Genomic DNA, 22413 nt, shown 5'->3' with positions numbered 1-22413 from the left:
GCGGCCTAGCAAGCGGCCACCACCAAAAAGGTACGTAATTTTTTTTAAAGTTTGATGCGGATCCAGGAGAAGCAGGAATGGAATAAGGGAATCATTTAAACTGTTGAGTCTCATTCCTGCAGGTAGTAAATTCTTATAGAGTCATAGAGTCATAGAGTTATACAGCACGGATAGAGGCCCTTCGGCCCATCGTGTCCGCGCCGGCCTACTCTAATCCCATCTCTTCTTAGAGATTTAAAAAAATTCAAATTTTACATGTTAACATTTTTTTCTTACTTTTCCTGTCTGTCTCTTTTACCTCTCTCTCTTAATCCAATATTTATGTCCCTCTCCTTATTTCTCTTTCTGTGCCTGATTTGACTCTAATTCACCTCATTTCCTTCTCCGTCGTTCCTCTGTTTCTTTCTCAATCCTTTAATTTCATCGGTCAAGGAGATACGCTCTTGGTCTTGTTGCTCACTGAAGTCCCAGATGCCCTCGCAACTTCAACTTCCAGCAAGTTACGAAACAAATTATATTCGAGTTGAAGGGTGCAGGAAAAAGTTTAACTCACAGCCCACAATGCAAGATGTCCCACTCCAGCAAGATTTGGCCCAATGAGTTATTCTTCATAATAAACAAGTACCTAAAGATTTGTCCTGTTTTTGTTTACTGTTTTCTATCTTTTGCCGGAGGGGGTGAATGAGTTAAACATCATTAGACAGTAGATTCCCACAACCAAATCATGACAAGAGCTGATTTTGGAATTTGTATAACTGGATGGTGCAGGGAAGTATGGTAGCCTGTATAGATTACAATACTATAATATAACTCAAACAGCTACAATTAGGCCAATAAGGAAAGACATTTTATATATTTTCTATCAAAAACCAGCAAATAGTGCATCATTCATTTTAAAATAATTTCATCCCAATTTAAATTTATACTTATTGCATTGAACTGATCAAAGTGAATGTGAAAATGAACTATTGCATATTAACGATCCTGCCTGTGGCATTTGTTCTGATAAAAAAGAAAGATCTAGTCCAATATCCATTCCTTTTGGTTTATGCACTCAGTCACCCTACAAAGACTAACGAGAACAAGGTAGGTTACATCGCTCACCCCAAATCTCAGAAAATACCAGAAAATGTACATTTTTGCGGCTCTGTTTTCACATTCTTCCAGTGGAGCATGCCCGCGACATTCTTAAAAAAGTCTGTCCTCCTCACCCTTTTCAGATGCTCTATGCATGATGCTACCCACATACATGAACAAAGCCTGATAAAGACAGGCATTTCACGGCATGATTATCCATTCTAATAGACCTGTCATGTCAAAGCAAAGAATGCATTTGGATTCTTTCATAATTCAGCACAGCCGTACTCTATCTCTTCAGTAGGCTGTTTTTTGCGATCCACATGATTGAGGTTAACATTTTGATTTTAAGATAGGAAACCTTCACCTAGGTAACTTACAATGTTAATCATAAAGAGCCTTGGTGTTCCCAGCAAAGGTTGCTGGCTGCAAAAGCACAGCAGCCCATTCAGGTAAGTGTGACCTGCAGGCTCCTCTGGGAATTCTTCCCGAACAGTTGCTGGGAGGTCTGTAGTAGTGTTTTTGCACCAAAATACTGAAAATAAAATCCCCACTTTATATATTCCAAAACTACTATCAATTTCTAAATGCCTTGTGGATGTATATATTTCTCAGATTTTGTTTTACGATGCTCTTGATTAAATTACAGAAAATTCCTTTTTGCAGAGGTTATATTTGAGCATTTGAATTCTCATTACTCAAAGGATTAGTACAGCACAATGGAACTTTTGTTCTGAGCGATGAAACGACATTTGCCTGAACAGAAATGTCATGTGTAGTGCATACCATAATAAGCAGCCAATCATGTCATAACGGAATATCTATTCATCATCCTGCACAAAATGCCCTTTTGTAGTCCAAATATAGTTTTACATCTTACATTTATTGTCTGCCTGCAGTACCTTCCTTCATACACTTCACGCTCTCTGACTGATCCTAGCACCCGATAGAATCGCAATGGATATAAGCCGCAAGAGCACTTGAAACTTGGGCTCTGAGTTCCTGCATTTGTAGATTTCATTAGGTGGTATACCTCCATTAAAATGGGGACCCATACCTGAAGATCTTAAAGATGTCTAATTTTTCACGTAGAGTGATTTCAGTTGACACAAGAAGCTTGATTATTTGCTACTGTTTTAGTCAATTTGTTGACAAATACCAACCGATCTAGGAACATAGGAACAGGGGTAGGCCATTCAGCCCCCTGAGCCTGTTCTGCCATTCATTTAGATCATGGCTGATCTGTAACCTGCCTTGGTTCCATAACTCTTAATACCCTGACCTAACAAAAATCTATCGATCTCAGTTTTGAAATTTTCAAGTGGCCTAACCTCAACTGCTTTCTGGGGGAGATAGTTCCAGATTTCCACTACTCCTTGTGTGGAGAAGTGCTTCCTGACATCGCCCTTGTATTGGTGCCTAAATCAGAGCTTTTCCAACTGAGCATGTCTCAACTTGGAGTATGGGGTTAGAAGTGCATTGACTATTAGCTCCTTTACAGCACTTCCAGCAAAGGCAGCACCAAAAAGAAACTGAGGCAGTGCTGCTGCCTCTGAAAATGTCGAGGCCCAGCGACAGATGAGTTTTGCTGGCGCCTCTAAAGGCAAACAATGTCACCGGCAGTAAATGAAAATGCCATTGCTAGGAGGTGACGCCACTGTCTGAACGGATCTTCCCTCCGCCAACTGGGAAGGTCTGGTGGCCAGAAATAAAGTCGTGAACCTTGGCTTTCCAACAACTGTTCAGACAGCATTGCCGTTTGTCTGTTGCTTTGGTGCTGTGACATTCACTCTGTAATGTAAACAGGGTAGATTCCGCCTCGCTGGGAGTCTTTGGCATCTCGAAGCAGCTCAGTAATATAAAAAAAGGGGCCATAATTCAGCAGAAAATGATTCAACAGGATGCTGTCACTATTTATCATCATGAATAAAGGAATGCCATATTTCTGTCCACTATCACTATGCCAAGTCTATCACTTTGCCAAGTCTATCACTATGTTAAGTTTAGCAACTAATTAGCAAATAAACTTGCTTCTGCTATTGGGACATTGAAACTAACTGCAAAAATTAGTCCGCAGTAGATATAAATGGAGACAATATTGGAGTCTATACCTAGAGCAGATGGATAATAAACAGAATGTTTTAAAGGTCCAGAACCAGACCAGCGTACATAGGCTTTCAGTATGCTACAACTGCTTATATAAAGGACTGCCCATTAGCAGTTTTCCACTATATAATGACAGTATTAACTCTATCTTTCAACTGAATGATTGTTCCTCCAAAGTTTACTGTTACAGTTTGGATCTTGAGTAAATGGCAGATTATGAAATTGTTTAATTTTTTTTTACAAGGAGCCCATAAATTAAATTCAAGAACATAAATAGACTTTTTAATTACTGGTAACAAAAGTTCAAAGACCCTTTATGATAGTAATTAAAACTGAAAAAGAACAGCTGATTTTAGTTGGCCCAGACTAAAGTATCTTTCCACACATCCTTTAATTCCCTTTACCGAATTTTATCTGATGAAACCTCCTAGATTGCCCCACCCCCACTGGTCAGAAAATGTAGCCCATGTCAGCTCCAGTGTGTAGTTAGAATCATAGAAAGAAAGGTTACAGCACAGAAGGAGGCCATTTGGCCCATCGAGTCCGTGCTGGCTCTCTGCGAGAACAATCCAGCAAGTCCCACTCCCCTGCCCTATCCTCATAGCCCTGCAATTTTTTTCCTTTCAGGTACTTATCCAGTTCCCTTTTGAAAGCCATGATTGAATCTGCCTCCACCACCCCCTCAGGCAGTGCATTCCAGATCCTAACCACTCACTGTGTAAAAAAGTTTTTCCTCATGTCACCTTTGGTTCTTTTGCCAATCACCTTAAATCTATGTCCTCTGGTTCTTGACCCTTCTTCTTTATCTAGGTCATTCAGTAAAACAGAAAATAGAAAATCTGGAACACTACAAGCCAAATTATAAGATTAAAGGGGCACAAGTTCAAACTAGAAAAAAGGCAAATTTAGCCTGATGTCAAAGATCTTCACATGGGTAAGTGGTCAATACAAGGAATGAACAATAGCCATTTTTATTTTTATTATCAGTAATTCACACTATTGCATATTTTCCTCATGAGACAAGGATTCAGCCAAGGCACCCAGTGCAGAAAGCAAGCACCAAAAAAGACAAGTCCAAGGCTTTATAATAACAAACTATTATGGTATTTCTTGTGAATAGTCAAGTGACTGCTTATTTAGCTGCATGGGGTTAAAAGGGCCACCCAGTTTCAAAACAGAGGTGCTAAAAACAATTATTTTCATAATGAAACTCCTACCTTTTGATATCTTTACACACAATATTGCAAATGTGAGGACGGTGGAGGAGAACAAATTTCTGCCAGCAGATTTAAATGTGCTGGGGGAATGGGGGCAAACTCTGACAAATGACATTTAACCTAGATAAGAGCCATATGATGGATTTGGGCAGAGAAACACCAAATAGATTTACATTTTCCATGGAATAGAACTGATATCAGTTGAAAGAGAAAAGGTCTTTGCGTTCTAGTTCATGATTCTCTAAAGGTTCCTGACCAATGCTGAGAAACCATAGCCAAAGCAAATAGGGTTTTAGGTAGTATTAACAGGACTGTTCAATATGAAACAAAGCGGACCATTTTGTCCTTGTATAAGACCTTGGTTAGACCACATTTAGAAACATGGCCTCTAGTTTTGGTCCCTTTGTGTGGTGAATGATATAAAAGTTTTGAAAAGGGTTCCGAGGAGCGCCACAAGAATGATTTCCAGCTTAATACGCCTTAGTTACTCATATAGACTTAAGAAGCTGGGTCTATTCACTTCAGAGATGCATAGACTTTCGGATGATTTAATAGAGATATATAGCGTAGTTAAAGGACTAGATTTTGTTCCTATTGATAGATTACTTCAATTTGATAGATTGGGGAAGACCTGGGGTCGTGTTATTGAGTGGTAGGACTAGTTTAGGCAGTTCTTCTTTCCCAGAGGATACTAAACCTATGGAACAAGTTGCCAGCTCATGCATTGAGTGCTGACTCTGCATACTTTCAAAAGAGAGTAGGACCAGTTTCTCACTGTGGCAAAGATCACGTCTTATAAAATATAGGTGAAATACCAGGTAATATAAGCGTGGTCAATGTGGTCTCCTAGCTTCGATAGCCTAAAGGATTCAGATAGTAAATTTCCATATTTTCCCCCTATTTGGCCTTGGGGGTTTTTATCTGTTTTTTTCCTCTCCCAGGAGATTATATGGCTGCTGATGGGTAGGGGGTGTCTAATCACGATGCTTCAGACATCACGACTGTGTGAAGCAGGCTCAATGGACCAGATGGTCTTTTCCTGCCTGTCAGTTTTGTACGTTTCTAGGTTCATAATATAAGAAACCCACATAACATTTTTATGCATCTCACTCATGACTTCAGTACTAAATTTTTGTCACAGACATTTTTGCTAAATTGTGATTTTCTTGGCTTGCATACATCTCAGATATGAAAGCTCAATTTCATGGATGCCCATTGTTCTATTCCTCTCTTTCCATAGGCACATTTTTATGGTAAGTGGCTGTGGACGTATGGAGCATTTTCAGTCAAGGCTACATTTTCATAGTGGAGACAAAAATGCACTATTTTGGGGTATTCATCAGTTAGGGAAATGCATGGATGAGCTGAAATTTCAGGGATATTTGGGATTTCTGTGCATACAAGTGATAAGAACATAAGAACATGAGAAATAGGATTAAGAGTAGGTCATACGGCCCCTCGAGCCTGCTCCGCCATTCAATAAAATCATGGCTGATCGTCTACCTCAACTCCACTTTCCTGTCCTATCCCCATATCCCTTGATTCTCTTAGTGTCCAAAAATCTATCAATCTCAGTCTTGAATGTACTCAATGACTGAGCATCCACAGCCCTCTGGAGTAGAGAATTCCAAAGATTCACAACCCTCTGAGTGAAGAAATTTTTCCTCATCTCGGTCCTAAATGGACAACCCCTTATCTTGAGACCATGACTCCTATTTCTAGACTCTCCAGTGATGGAAGATCTGTAGTTCTTTTAATTGGATCTAAATGCAAATGACATTCATTATAGAAAGGGATTTAAAATAAAAAACAGATTTTCTTAATTTGTTTTAAGATTGTATTAATGCTAAGCCTCTGTGTAAGCTGGCTCACCACAAATGTGCAGAGCGAGACCAAGGAACATTGGTTGTGCTTCACTCACAGACTTGGTCTACTCTGGGTACATCTGGAACATATTATTAAGAGAGAAGCTCAGACTTCAAGCAATTCCTAGCTCAAACTGGCGGCGAGGCACTGCTTTCAATAGGGACATTGTGCAATAGCAGTTTAAATACAGAACGAGCCACGTGAAAAAAGGGTGCTTTGGTTCAAATAAACTTTTGCAAACTCAGAATTCTCGTTCCCATTCTTTAAATAGAAGCAACTGGATGTAAGCTGCTGGAAAATGTAATGCTTTTAAGAAGAGAAATTTGGCACAATACCCAAAACATAAAAGTACTTGGACTGTGGCCTATTCATTCTGTGACTGTGGAATGGAAATCGATCTGTGGAACAGAACAATTCAACACTAATTGCGCGTGGAGAGGCCATGTTTATTCTGCACAGAAATTTGAAAATGTTATTTGTCTTTGAATTGCACGGGAATGACAGACGGTTGCCATCTTTCTCTGTAAAGATATATTTTATGCTGCGTTTGTAAAGCACATTGAAAGGACATTGTACTATCATGGAATCTGGGTTACTACATTTAGCACAGCTGCATATTCGTGCTGGGGGAGGTGCTGATGTGGTTGAGGCAAAAATCATTCGCATTTACAGAATGTTCCCAGGAAAATGTCTATTGAAGTAAGGGAGGCTTGCAATCCAAAAGCCACTAATGAATGGCGTGCTTGGCAAAGGAAATCTTTTATTTACAGAAGTCGAGTAAGAACTCAATGGCAAATTATGTTCAACGTTTCAGTTAGTAATTACATTTGCGTGCGACTAATGCATTTTTTTCTCACAGTGGTTTTTTTTAAGGTGTTTTGTCAAATTTTCCCGGAATATTCTTGCTAGGATAAGAAAATTATATATAATTTGAAAGCAAATATTCGTGGAAGTGAAACCTTCAGAAAAAAAACCACGTACATCTGTTTTGTAACAAATCTTGGAGACAAATTAATACCGGATTAAAAAGAGAAAATCCTGTCTGCCGCTTTAAAACGTCTGCACAAAAACCCTTTTAAAATCTGCTTTGTGACCTATTTTTCAACCATAGTTTGCTAATAATTACATGAGTGAAGTTCAGTGAATAGTACTACAGCATGTCAAACATAATCTTTATTCATAAAGTTATAGAAAGAAAACTTTACAAAAAATATATTTTTTAAAACAGTGACTAAGGTTTATTCTTTCTCTCTGTGGCAATGGACACAGAATGGACGATAGATTTTTGTGTCAGTGTGGTTCAGGTATGCATCTTGATATTATTCTATTACTTGTGTCAGTGCACTTGACAACAGTAACTACAAGTACTTAGCCAATTATATGTATCATTTTAATGAGTAAGAAAGAATAAGAGCCTTCAAATTACTGTGTGCATATCATCACATGACATGTTCATTTAACATTACTTTGTCCATTGTTTTAACAGAGGCATTAATCCATTTAAAATAAATGGGTTCTGTTAAAAGAGCAGGCAAAGTAATGTCGTTCGAATGTTTACGTGTTCATACACTAAGATCAAACACAGTAATCTGTAGGCTCCAGAATGCACAGAAAAATAAATAAGCTGGTCATCCCAGACACTACAATACACTATACTCAAAACATCTGACTGCAACAGTGATTCAGGGCAGTCTTTCAATGAGGAAGATTTGGAATTCATTTTGTTACTGAAATTTTAAGAAGTAAAGCAGATTTATTTGGTGCATGTTACAAATTGTTACAAATGTGTGACTATAAATTTGGCAAGCAGTGTCAATAAAATCAATGCAAAGTTACAGATGAAGTTAATTGTGGGAGGACATTGTGAAGAGATCCGAAGCAGAGGAGCAACATAAATGGTCATACATTAAACGTAAGATGGCATAAACTGGTAAAGGGCCACATTCCCCACCGAACTCATACTAGAAACAGAGCAGTCAGTCTCCCGCTAATGAGCAATACATTTTTCCTCAGACTATGAAAAGTTAGATCTGACTCCTTCACTTCCACTATAATCCTATTCCACCTTAATCCCAATCAGTATAATATGGAAGGGGTAGAAAGGAAGATGGTTAGCATGTAAGGGGCAGAAATTTCTTTAGGCCCAACCGGGAGGCCTGAAGCCGGCCCAAAGTCAGGCCTCGGGCCTCATTTACATTATCAGGGCAGCTCACCGATTTGATGCAGATGAATTTCAGATTGCTTGCCTTGCCGGCAACAGCCAAGTCCCAAGGGGGCGGGGGGGTGGGGGGGTTGCGATCGGGAGTACTGTGCAGTTGGGAGAGCACTTCTGCTCCTCCTGGTTCCACAAGAATGATTTAGAAAAGTCTTTTTTTTAAATCTCACCATTTGTTGGCGGCCGCTGAGCAATACTGAAGGCAGCAGGCCTGGCTCCTGTTCCGTTCATCTCAAACCAATTTCTGTCAGAGAGCCTAAAACAGGTGTTAGGTCCCTCATTTATATATGTAACGAGTTGAACGCCTGTTACAGGCAGCTGCCAGGGGTACCTGAAAAATGGTTCAACCCAATATCGAGTTGTTCATCATTCAGACATACTTTGGGCGTGGGTCGTTGGTCCCCGAAATTGGCCCTAGTTGCACCTGTTTTACACCCATGGACAATGAGGTCCAATTTCTACCCCTAAATTTCACTTCCACAGAGAAAACAGAAAATCTTACAACCCATGATGTGATTTCAACCGATAATTACTTGTGAACTAATTGCAATTAATAAGTTTCTCAAATACAGTCCACCACAATTTTTTTTTTGAGTTGTACAGCATTTGGTCCTTTTTGTCCTGTTTTCTGCCTGGACAACGCGTGCAATGAGGACCAATTTCTACTCTTATAATTCTATAATGATTCCAAGAATTCAGACAAGTTGTGAAGGACTTTCAGTGCCTTTTGATGCGATTGAATATTTAAGGGCAAACATAGGTTGTGTATAGTGATGCAATTGGTTTTAAATGTCTTGTTCTAAGTACTTGAAGTAATAAAGGCAGCCAAACTGCATTCATCTTAAGTACTTTTGTCATGTATAGAGTGCAATATTTAGACGACAGTGCTTGCATGATTAAATAGAGTTCTATTTAGACTCAGCCCTATCAGACACATTTTTGAATATTTTGGAATTATGTAGGTCAGCAGGATACATACTACAGATTTTAGTCAGACCTATCAGTCTAATGACCTGGATATCTTAAAATGCTGTGATAATTAACATGGGCTAACACAGGTACTTCAAATTGGCCAACTGCATTCATACTCATCAAGTGCGTTTCTGCTTTGTTTTGGAACATTTAGGTAGATTAAAGATTTAGCGCTTTGACAGATAATCCTGGTTAAGCCACTGATAGGTATTTTAAATGATAGGATCTGAAACCAGTGTCTGTCCTGTCCTGTGAAAAGCAACATCTGTTAGGCCTTCTATAACCAGATGCAATGTGTTGATTATAATTTGGATGCAGACTATGCCATAATACCAGATGATCTTTTTTTTTTAAAAAAATGTTAGTATCTCCGTCAGTTCAGCCTTTTTGGGAGTTTTAGGGGGAATCTGTATCCGTAATAATTCATTAACCATTAAAGGGGTTTGCTTGACGGGTAAATTTCTTCTAACAACAAAATCAACGATGCACAGGATGACATGATCAAAGGTACGATGATCAATTGTCTGAATAGTCATGGATTTTGTGGGACCATTCATAACAGAAAACAAATTTTCTTCCATCCCAGAGTTCTTTGTCTTGCTTCACTCCAGCCTTTCTGAGAGAGTGTGCCCATCGCCCTCTTCTCTAGCTTCTCTCTGTGTGCTAGGGCACTAAATTATGCAGCCCAAGTCTCACTCACTCACCTCTGGTCTTAATGTTGTGGCTTGACGTAACCTTCTAAGATATACAACGTGTCTCTGAGTCCACTTTTCTATCTGACGTAGATCAGAGTTCTCAGCCTGGTCATTCAAGTGGGCCCATGTTACATATTGATGCTTCTTCCTGATTCTTACTCATGAGATACATCTGCAAGATGGCCACAACCCAACTCGTGTTGCAATATAAAACAGGTGTATTCCCTTTAGTGAGAATCGATCTGATTCATGCAGCAGAGGAAGCTGGGATAGCCCTGCCGCCTTGTAGCGTTCGTGACTCTGGTTGAAAGGAGCGAATTGTCAGTGTTTAACACACTGCTGCAAGATTGGCTCACAGAGTCATGTTGGGTGGGAAGGAAGATTCATGTCAGAGGTGTTTTAGTTGTCCATGAAGGGAAATCAATAACCAAACTAGTTATGGATACAGCCAGTCAAGGGTTCCTAAATAAGTCTAATTAGCAGCTGGAGGGGATGGCACATTTGTCAATCCCTGAACAGCAATGCAGTGCTGGAGGATACAGACTGATTCCACATGGCTGCACCCACGTTCTACCAGTTGCCTCTACAATTTTGTCCTGTGTTGTCTGGAGCAAGAAAACATTGAAAGTGGTAAGAACACAAGTAGGGTCAAGACTCCTCATTGTAATAGCTGTACTTGGAAACTGCACTACTTGTAGAGCTCAGCTGCCAGACCTCAAACCCTTCCCCCACCACAGGGTTCTCAGATCTTTAACCCCCTCCTGGGTCCTCAGCCACCCTGCCCCGAGTGGAGACACTCACCCACTTTCTGCCCCGAGTATGGGGGAGTCACAGTGAGAGAGAAAGCATGTACTCTCCTTCTACTCATCCACTGCCATCCTTTGAACGTAAGAGCTAGTTCAAAGCAAAAGAATTTAAATGAAGCAAGAGCTAAGCATTCGTAAATTACAGTGATATTGCACAGCTCGAGTTATCTCATGTTCTGAGTTGGCGTCAGAATGCTACCTTAATGCTCCAGGGAACACTTGTAGTTCAACAGAATTTTCTGATTCTTAAACTATATATACATTAAAAAATATTAAAAATATATCAAAACTTATCTGGGGAAGCCCCTTTCTGTTGGTCCACTGGGTACATTGCAACACCTGGTGTGGTACTGAGCTGTACAGATCAAGAAGGTACCAGGTTCAATCCCTGTTCTTTTCAGAGTTCACTGATATCAGCTGGGGCAACAATTGGGATGAGACAATTCTCCTCAGGTGAAGAGGGCTACCACCATAATCCCTGTCCTGACCTAGATCTCTTCCCCCCCCCGCCAACTCCCGCCCTAGCAGGGGAAGGCCACCAGCAGCCCCGTGTGCGAGTAGACAGGGCCTACCAGCAACCCAGCCAAATTTCTCCGCCTTCCACTGCTGATTCCACAAACCCCATGGACCACCAGGAGGGGTGTAATAGTCATTTGTGGGGCAGCAGCAGATTGCTCCAAGGACTAGCATTACATCTTTTGGAGGGAAAGTAGCAGCCACCTCTCCCTCTCCTCAAGCCCCAAAATCATAGGCCTCAGTTCAGTCCCGCTGCTGCACCACCGTATCTTGCTGCACTGAATTGGCAGGCTCCCTCTCACTGATGGGGGATCCCTTGGGAGCCTAACCTGTACAGCTAATGAACCCCAAACCAGGAAACTATTGCGGAGTCATCGGGATCAGGGCGGCAGTAGGGTTGCCAACTCTGGTTGGACGTATTCATGGAGGTTTCATCTCAAGGCCTCTCACCTCCAATGGCCTTGCATATATCGCCTTTTTTCCCCATTTCTAATATTTCTATAACCAATAATCAAAGAAAATGAAGGCAAGCCTAAATTTTTTAATGCCCCTATGATCTTTCTCTCAGGTCACTGGCAGCAGTGTCCAGGAGATTAATCTTCAATTCCTGGAGAGTCCAGGGCAATCCTGGAGGGTTGGCAACCCAAAGCAGGCAGAAGTCTTGCTTCGACCCTCCTCTGGATTCACTGTCTTGGCTCGTACGAGAAGAATGGCCACTTATGCACGGTACTGGATGGCTGCCAACACCTATGGAAATGTATACTAATGTGAGTCAGGGGAGAAAGGAAGAAAGGGGGGGGAGAGAGAATAAAAGCTTATTTTTCTCTTATCTGAATCAGAAAAGTAAGGAGTTCAGGCAGTCATTTCTTTGTTTTTCCCCCCTCCCACCAGAAAGGAATGCAAGCATGAGAAGGCAATAAAAGAAAACAGCACGTAAATGTATCGACCTCTTGTGGGCCCACTGCTTTTCAATGGAAGAACGCCCACCAGTTATCGAGCACTTCATCCTTGTTTTAATTTCCCTAATTATTTCATCTCAATGAGTTTTTTTTTATTTGAAAGTTATATAAATGTTATTACAGTAATGTATTCCCTGCCAACCCCGCTTCCAGCTCAGCCCGAGTACGCAGAGAACATTGGCGGTTTGAGCTGGAATGTTATGAAACTGACCTGTAATTGACACGCACAGTCCTAGGACTGTGTGTCCCTTGCAACTGCATACTGCAGTTGGAATATATTTCAACACATTTCAGCCAGGCTGCGAGGTGAAGTGCCTCGTGGGATGCAATGCATGTCAGGGTGGGGAGGTGGTGGGGGGGGGTTGAAAGTGAGAGAGCGAGAGAGAGAGAGGACAACATTCTCAGCTCAGTAATTCTGCTGCAACTACACCTCCTACCAGCCAATTATGGAATAGCACTGGTAAGACATCAGTCGAACCCACGTCTCCCCCGCCCTATCCTCTGGCAGTTGAAGGAGCCTGCATGGTGGCAAATGATCTCTGTGGAAGAACAAGAGGGGGAGGGGAACTGGTAGGGAGAAAAAAAAACACAACTGTAAGTGTTATCATAGCTAACATACTTAAACAATATCATGTGGGTGATGCAGAGCCTTACCGTAATTCAATTCTTGCACCTCCCTTTCCAACAACTTAGTAACGTTCTACTTACCGGCAAAACATTTATTTGTACATTTTGCTTTCTATCATGGCCTGCATCATCTTCGGTTTCATTTCAGATACGTTACATTCAGAACACCAGTTGTGCAAGTTGCTCGAACATATGGTAACTATTCGGATATTTTCACTTGCTGACCTTTTCATTTGACGAGTGAGTGACTGTCTGTAATAGGCCTGGCAACTAAACCCAAGCTTATTTAGTAAACTGCGCAGAATATCCAAACTGTTGCGAAATGTCAAAAGGGACTTTTTAATCTAGCCGGCTAAAAATAGAGGAATTAACCTCAGCCTCATGCCGAGCAGTAGAAGACTCGCAAACTCAGGGGATAAATGTGGCTCTCAGGAAATGTGGGCCTGAGCCAAAAGAAGCTTGCAGGCACTGAAAAAAATGGGCAAAAAAAAAACCAAATGCGTTTAGTTAGCATTTCAACTCTGTGTCTAATTGCTGCAGACCATATATTTCCAAAACAGCAACCATCCCTCTAAAAATGACAATCATCTCCACACGTCAATAAACTCAGCAAAATGGCTGCCACATCACTCAAGATAACTAAGAGGCCTGTCCACATAAACCAAAAGAGAGAATAAAGTTCAGATACTTTTCTTTGGATAGTGGGCTGAACTTGTGGATTTGCTGAACTTGCACCAGTGAAAATTCAAATCAACACACAGCGGCATTAAGAGTAAGTCAATAAAACAGATAAATCTGATACCTCTAAAAGTTAAGGAGATAGTGTAGTGGTTATGTTACTAGACTAGTAATCTAGAGGCCTATTCAAATAATCTGGTACAACATGAATTCAAATCCCACCATTCATTTAAAGAAACTGGTTTCAGTAAAAGTAACCATGAAGCTGCTGATTGTTGTAAAATCCCAACTGATCCATTCTCTAATGTCCTTTAGGGAAGGAAAGCTGCTATCCTTATCTGATCTGGCCTATCTGTGACTCAAATTTGGTTGACTCTGAAGTGACCTAGCAAGCCACTCAGTATCAAATCACTGCAAAGAATGGTGATTCTAGAAGGCGGCCTACCTTCTCAGGGTAACTAGGGATGGGCAATACTTGCCAGTGACGCCCACATCCTGAGAATGAAAAAGTGCAGACAATTTCTAAAAGTCCCAAATTGTTATTATATTACTACCTCTTGGGCTCGATTTTCAAATTGAAGTCCGGGTGCGTTGAGGACTGGGAAAATCGGGACAATCCCGAGTGGGTAAGGAACCTAGCTCCAACCCGCTGACTTCTGTGTCTCACGCAGACACATCTATGTGCGCGCAAGGTTCTGGAATCCAGAAGCCCTGTCGGCAATTAAAGCCGACGGGACGATATTTTAAGAAGCAAATGTACTTTGTTGGGTACTTAAGGTACTTTATTTGTTACATGATGTGGAGATGCCGGTGATGGACTGGGGTTGACAATTGTAAACAATTTTACAACACCAAGTTATAGTCCAGCAATTTTATTTTAAATTCACAAGCTTTCGGAGGCTTCCTCCTTCGTCAGGTAAATGTTCAGGAGCTCCTTGAAGCCTACGCATTTATACATATTTGTTACATAGTAGGTAGTTACAATGATTTTCAACTTACCTGGGCGGCTTTCCCACGGCTTCTGATTCACACCTGGTGAAACCAGTCGTGAAGTGCCGGATCAGGCAAAAGTAAACAAAATAAATTAAATAAGATAACATTTCACAAAGTTAAAAAATAAATAAATCTACCTTTCAAACGATCTCACCTGCACCCCCCTGCTCCGATATCCGATGTCCCACCCCCCAGTGTCTCACCCCCCTGCTCCGATATCCGATGTCTCACCCCCCAGTGTCTCACCCCCCTGCTCCGATGTCCGATGTCTCACCCCCCCGATGTCTCACCCCCCTGCTCCGATGTCCGATGTCTCACCCCCCCGATGTCTCACCCCCCTGCTCCGATGTCCGATGTCTCACCCCCCCGATGTCTCACCCCCCTGCTCCGATGTCCGATGTCTCACCCCCCCCGATGTCTCACCCCCCTGCTCCGATGTCCGATGTCTCACCCCCCCAGTGTCTCACCCCCCCTGCTCCGATGTCCGATGTCTCACCCCCCAGTGTCTCACCCCCCTGCTCCGATGTCCGATGTCTCACCCCCCAGTGTCTCACCCCCCTGCTCCGATGTCCGATGTCTCACCCCCCCGATGTCTCACCCCCCTGCTCCGATATCCGATGTCTCACCCCCCAGTGTCTCACCCCCCTGCTCCGATGTCCGATGTCTCACCCCCCAGTGTCTCACCCCCCTGCTCCGATGTCCGATGTCTCACCCCCCCGATGTCTCACCCCCCCGATGTCTCACCCCCCCGATGTCTCACCCCCCCGATGTCTCACCCCCTGCTCCGATGTCCGATGTCTCACCCCCCCGATGTCTCACCCCCCCGATGTCTCACCCCCCCGATGTCTCACCCCCCTGCTCCGATGTCCGATGTCTCACCCCCCCGATGTCTCACCCCCCTGCTCTGATGTCCGATGTCTCACCCCCCCGATGTCTCACCCCCCTGCTCCGATGTCTCACCCCACCCAATGTCTCACCCCCCTGCTCCGATGTCCGATGTTTCACCCCCCCCCGATGTCTCACCCCCCCGATGTTTCACCCCCCCCACCGATGTCTCACCCCCCCCCCGATGTCTCACCCCCCCGATGTTTCCCCCCACCCCCCCCGATGTCTCACCCCCCCCCCGATGTCTCACCCCCCGCTCCGATGTCCGATGTCTCACCCCCCCCCGATGTCTAACCCCCCCGATGTCTCACCCCCCCCCCGATGTCTCACCCCCCCCCGATGTCTCACCCCCCTGCTCCGATGTCCGATGTCTCACCCCCCCCCGCCGTCTCAACCCCCCCCGATGTCTCACCCCCCCCGATGTCTCACCCCCCTGCTCCGATGTCCGATGTTTCACCCCCCCGATGTCTCACCCCCCCCCGATGTCTCACCCCCCTGCTCCGATATCCGATGTCTCACCCCACCCAATGTCTCACCCCCCTGCTCCGATATCCGATGTCTCACCCCGCCGATTTCTCCCTCTCCAATGTCTCACCCCCCCGATTTCTCCCTCTCCAATGTCTCACCCCCCCGATATCTCCCTCTCCAATGTCTCTTCTCTGATATCTCACCCCCCCCTCGATGTCTCCCAATGTCTCCCCCCAACTCTGACGATGTCCGATGTCCTCCCCACCCGATCTTTGTTCCCCGCCCCCCACTCTCTGTTCCAGTGTTGGATGACGACTCTTTCTCTCTCTTTCTCCCACCCTCCACCCGTGGTGTTGCAGCTCCCGGCTTCCCGGGCGCGGAACCCGAAAACAAGATTAATGAGCATCGATTACCTCGCGATCACATGGGAAAAGGTAAGATTTTATTATCCGGGTTTGCCGCGCGTCCATTGACCCCCCCCACCCCCCCCCCCCACCCACCCGCTGCCATCCCGCCGCCACTTGAAAATTGAGCCCCTAGTGTTTTGAAATCTAAGAAATCTATGTTTATGAGTCTAATAATACCCTACCAAACTTACTTCGACATCATTTCCTAATTCCAGAACCTCCACCACAGAGCAGGACAAGAGCTGTGTCGTTACAGGAACACCATCACTTCCAAATTCCCACCAAGTCATATATCATCTTCACTTATTTCATCGTTGTCAGGTCAAAATCCTGGATCTACCTACTTAACACCATCGTGGGAGTACCATCAGCATTAGAACTACAGCAGTTCAAGGAGAAGGGCCACCGCCATCTTCTCAGGGCAAGTCGGGATGGCCAATAAAGGCGGACCTACCAGTGCCACATCCTGAGAACAAATAGAAGATACACAGTATTTCTATGTATATTAAATCAGCTGACCATTGTCAATGGAGGTTGCCAGATTTCTTGCTATTTTCCTCCCTTCCCCACCTCTTAGGCACAACAGATTCAATTTCCTATGCATTCAAATTTTCCATGGGTTCAAATTCCTTATGCTCCACAGCAGCCTCCATCAGTCACAGTGGCTCACTTCTGACATGCTTGATGCTGCCTTGCTTGGGACAGGCTCACTGGTGGAACGTCCTGGTCGATAGTCCACGTATCCATATTTTCAGTTAAATTAGGGAATGGTGGCTGAAGGGGCATCTTCTTGGGAAATTTGAATGCATTGATTTAAATGCAATGCCTGTGCAGACAAGTGGGCTGCCAGGCCTTCAAGTTCCAGCAATAAGAATGCCCCATCCCTGAGTGAGGCAATGGCAGTCATCACAGATGCATTGCATCCCCAATAATACCACTGTGAGAATAATTGCTCTCTCTAAGATGCCGTCCATATCTATTGCCCTCTATCAAGTCCACCAGGGACATTAATTACCTCCCCTTGGAACATATCAGATTACAGACTTAGGTGTAAGTATCAGCTTTGGCTCAGTGAGTCAGAAGGTTGTGGGTTCAAGTTCCACTCCAAACATTTGAGCACATAATCTAGGCTGACATTTCAATGGGGTACTGAGGGAGTTATTTACACCATCTGAGGATCCATCTGTCCTCTCAGGTAGACGTAAAAGATCCCATGCTACTATTCAAAGAGCAGGGGAATTCTCCTAGTGTCTAGGCCAACATTTATGCCTCAACTAAAGCAGATGATCTGGTCATTTATCTCATTGCTGCTTGTGAGACTTTGCTATGCGCAAATTGGCTGCCAAGTTTGCCTATATTACACCAGTGACTAAACTTCAAAAGTATTTCATTGGCGTGAAACGCTGTGGGAGATCCTGAAGTCATGAAAGGCGTTATATAAATACACGTTCTTCTTTCTTTTCTAATTTCTCATTTGAGTAAAATATATGAGAATATTACAATTGTTCATAAATAATTATAATGAAAGTGAGCCATGCTCAGGACCTATAATGTTACTCATGGCCAAGATGGCCCAGGTTAGGCCCAGTTACCAAAAGCACCAGCACTCAAACAGACGTCCTTGGAACCCATCACCTCAGTGGAGCTGGCTGCACTATCATTATAGTAAACCCACCTGTAGACATCATTTGCACCGACTCAGCAAAGACAAGAAATGAATATCCCTTGCTAGAATGACAAGAGATCCTCCAGCATATTCCCTAATGATGGAGATTAAAATCACATAATTTAAAATAAAAAGTGAACTACTTCACCAAAAGGAAAAAAGTATTAGCCTTCTTCCAGAAGGAAAATACACCAACTAACAAAAGATCATCTAGCTGACCCTGAACATTAAATACTCGGAAAGGGCTGGAATGGCTAATGTTTCTACATTTCCTTCTTGTTTGACAAAGAGGGGGTAGCAATCCTGATTTACAAAACCCTGCCCTTATATTAATCAATAAGATCACTGATCCACAGAGCTGCTATCCGCTAGTCAAGGCCCCCTTTGGCCAGGCAGTCATCAATCTTTCTCAATATATATGCCCCCAGTACAGATTTGTCACCAATCCCTTCTTCACCCTAGATCTGCACCTTACCCCAAATCCTGACAGTATGTTTTATACATCATTTTAATGTTGGGCTACCCTGAAAATGGAACCCAAGGACTTCTTTGGAAAACTGTAGGGCCTGCTACAGCTGGTGACCGGGTTTTCCACTTTTTTTTTTGCCAGCTCACGATTTTCTGCCCATTAAAGTGGTGGGCAGAAAATCATGGGCTGGCGAGCGCAGAAGTGGAAAACCCTGACCAGTTTGTTATTCAAAGTCCCAATTAATCATTTAGAAATTCTTTGAAGAGATGTATTCTGATTCCATGCCAACCATATGGACAGGGTTGCATTTTCCAATTGCTAACAGGTGTCAAAAACAAACTATTCGGCTGCTCAGAAGCCTCTGTTCACACCTTGTACACATAAGTGGAATTGGCTTCTGTATATTATTTCACCTATAAATAAATTTGACCAAGTTTTAGTCTGGCCTTGGGGATGTTATTTTCTAGCTTTTAAGGTGATGAAATATCATGGTGGACAAGCCATGTATTCTCCAGTAAGTAATATACCATGATTAAAGGTTAATTGTTAAACCTGGGCATACTAACCTGTACATATTGGACAATAAAGACACGGGTTTTCATTCATAAGGTGCTCATCCCTCTGATAGCAACTGCTGTCTAACCGTGAATGCAAATAAAAGTGCCGAAAAATCCCAAACTATAACAACAATAATTGGGGTTTACTTCAACTGTGCAGTGAATGGCAGCTAAAATGTCTGCATCTAGAATGCACAGAAAACTTATCCTAGTCAATATACAGTAGAGGTTAAACACCACTGCATGTGAGTACATCTTTTACTATAAGCTCCACAAATCCAACTCTAGAATTGATTATCTCCACATCCCAGATCACCTGACGAAGGAGATAATCTCCGAAAGCTTGTGATTTTCAAATAAAACTGTTGGACTATAACCTGGTGTTGTAAGATTCCTGACAGTTAAGTTTAGTAAAGGATTGAGATCCCTATTTCTTTCTGATGATTCATCATAGTTAATATGCATGCCTTCCCACACGGACCTCATTACTAGAGGCTCAATACTTCCCCTCTCAAACACTTCAATTGCCTCCATTGTTTGTGCGACCAACCAATTGACTTTCTGAAGAACAATAGACCCTTGAGTTATGCCCCATCCTTCTCTAGGAATGTGCTATGGCAGTGCTCCAGTACAATGAATCATATGATCATTGAAGTTACAGCACAGAATGCTGCCTAGAGCAGCTAGGGTTGCTTACACTGGTTGGACGGTTTCATCACATGATCCCCCCCCCCCACCTCGAACCGCTTCAAACTGTCCCACCCCCACACTCCCATAATTGGTCCATCCTCTGGGCACGCTGCCTTTCAACAACAATTGGAAAGCGAACAGACTCTTTATTACCCAATTGGATTAATCTTGACTGTTAGCCAAACAGCCTTTTTTCCCCATCTCCAATATTTTTCTAATTAATAAGTGAAAGTGTTCAAAGAAAATTTTAAAACCCATTTTTTTTACACCCCTGTGATTTGTCTCCTGGGTTGCTTGCAGTAGTGTCCTGGAGATTGATCTTCAATTCCTGAAGAATCCTGGAGGGTTGGCAACCCTAAGACCAGCCTGAAATGATAGGATGCATGCCCTTGTGCAGGATACCCAGTGGGGCTGTGACTGATGACAGGGCCATAAACTTGGAATTCACCAACATTTACACAAATCTAAATATATCCATATCCATGGCATCATCCAAGGACATAAAAAAATCCCCGACCAGCCTGCCACTCCTCGAGTGACACAGAGAAAGATGCACTGGACTCCCCAACTTTCTAGAAGGAACTGAAATAATTGGAAAATCGGGCTGAACAAGGGGAAAACATCTGATGGGCGCTCTTGTTGGATGAGGGCAAAGTCAGAAAATTATCCCTCAGAAATCCAAAAATTGCATCCAATATCTGTCTCACCTGACGAAGGAGGAAAGCTCCGAAAGCTTGTGATTTAAAATAAAACTGTTGGACTATAACCTGGTGTTGTGCAAGTCCTTACATTTGTCCACCCCAGTCCATCACCGGCATCGCCACATCAAAATTCTCTGGCATACTATAAAGTTTTGCAGCAGTTCTAAAACGACAAACCTGTACCATAAAATTCTATAGATGTACTAATACTCTCAACAAATTTTTGGTTCATAACAATACATACCTGTTTGTATATGATCCGCAATTTTATGGAAAGTTTTATAGAACAGCTACAGAGCTGAAAAGCCACCTGCAATGACACCTTCCTTCCCGTTATGCATTATACACAGGAGAATCAGCGAAGCAAAATAGAGTGTTTCAAGCTGTAATTTTCATCAAAACCAAAAATGCAGTTCATAACAAGAGGCTGAGGATTGAATTCATGGATACTATGAAATACTAAAAAAAGAACATGTTATGAACTTCCGTTTAAACTGAGAGGAGCCTTAGCTAATAATTATACAGTGTGCAACCATTGAAATAATCAAATAAGCAACTTTTTCCGTTGGTGGGGGAGTCCAGGACAAGGTGTCATAACCTTAAAATCAGAGCCAGGCCATTCAGGAGAGAAGTTAGGAAACACTTCTTCATGCAAAAGGTGGTAGAAGTGTGGAACTCGCTCCTATAAAAAGCAGTAGATGCTAGCTTAATTAATCATTTTAAATCTGAGATCGATAGATTTTTGCTAGCCGAGGGTATTAAGGGATATGGAGCCAAGGCAGGTAAATGGAGTTAGGTCGTAGATCAGCCATGATCTCACTGAATGGCAGAATAGGCTCGAGGGGCTGAATGGCCCACTCCTGTTCCTATGTTCCTATTTTTGTAGCTGTATAACAAATTAAAGATAAGAAAAAAGACCATACAGAAAAAGATGCAAAGAAAAACCATGAATGCTCGAAATCTTAGGTGTGAAATTCGTCAGGGCGATAGCGAGTCAGCAGCCCATTTCACACTCCGCCCTATCGCCGATTGGCTATCGCCCATTTCACACTCTGCCCTATCACCGATTGGCTGTCGCCTTTTTCATACTCTGCCCTGTCACTGATTGGCTATCGCACATTTCTCACTCCGCCCTGTCACTGATTGGCTAGCGCACGTTTCACACTCCACCCTATCACCGATTGGCTATCGCATGTTTCACACTCCACCCGATCACCGATTGGCTATCGCACGTTTCACACTCCACCCTATCACCGATTGGCTAGTGCACGATTCACACTCCACCCTATCACCAATTGGCTATCGCATGTTTCACACTCCACCCTATCACCGATTGGCTATCGACAATTTCACACTCTGCCCTGTCACTGATTGGCTATCACACATTTCACACTCCACCCTATCACCGATTGGCTAGTGCACGATTCACACTCCACCCTATCACCTATTGGCTAGCGCACGTTTTACACTCCACCCTATCACCGATTGGCTATCGCACGTTTCACACTCCACCCTATCACCGATTGGCTAGCGCACGTTTCACACTCCACCCTATCACCGATTGGCTATCGCACGTTTCACACTCCTCCCTATCACCGATTGGCTATCGCACGTTTCACACTCCACCCTATCACCGATTGGCTATTGCACGTTTCACACTCCACCCTATCACCGATTGGCTATCGCACGTTTCACACTCCACCCTATCACCAATTAGCTAGCGCACATTTCACACTCCACCCTATCACCGATTGGCTATTGCACGTTTCACACTCCACCCTATCACCGATTGGCTATCGCACGTTTCACACTCCACCCTATCACCGATTGGCTGTAGCACGTT

The 22413-nt window shown here is 43.2% G+C and overlaps 1 long non-coding RNA gene across 1 annotated transcript; it reads right to left on the bottom strand.

Moving 5' to 3' along the window:
* Positions 1 to 7243: 7243 nt before the first annotated feature.
* Positions 7244 to 17005, bottom strand: LOC137320791 (uncharacterized). The gene is made up of 3 exons (XR_010962647.1): positions 16679 to 17005; positions 14734 to 14766; positions 7244 to 12996 (listed from the first exon to the last, which is right to left on the bottom strand). It is a non-coding gene; the product is annotated as an uncharacterized lncRNA (long non-coding RNA).
* Between the last annotated feature and the right edge of the window lie 5408 nt (positions 17006 to 22413).

The sequence above is a fragment of the Heptranchias perlo genome, chromosome 4 (assembly GCF_035084215.1).
Source record: "Heptranchias perlo isolate sHepPer1 chromosome 4, sHepPer1.hap1, whole genome shotgun sequence".
Taxonomy (NCBI): domain Eukaryota; kingdom Metazoa; phylum Chordata; class Chondrichthyes; order Hexanchiformes; family Hexanchidae; genus Heptranchias; species Heptranchias perlo.
This window is presented reverse-complemented; position numbering and strand designations above follow the sequence as displayed.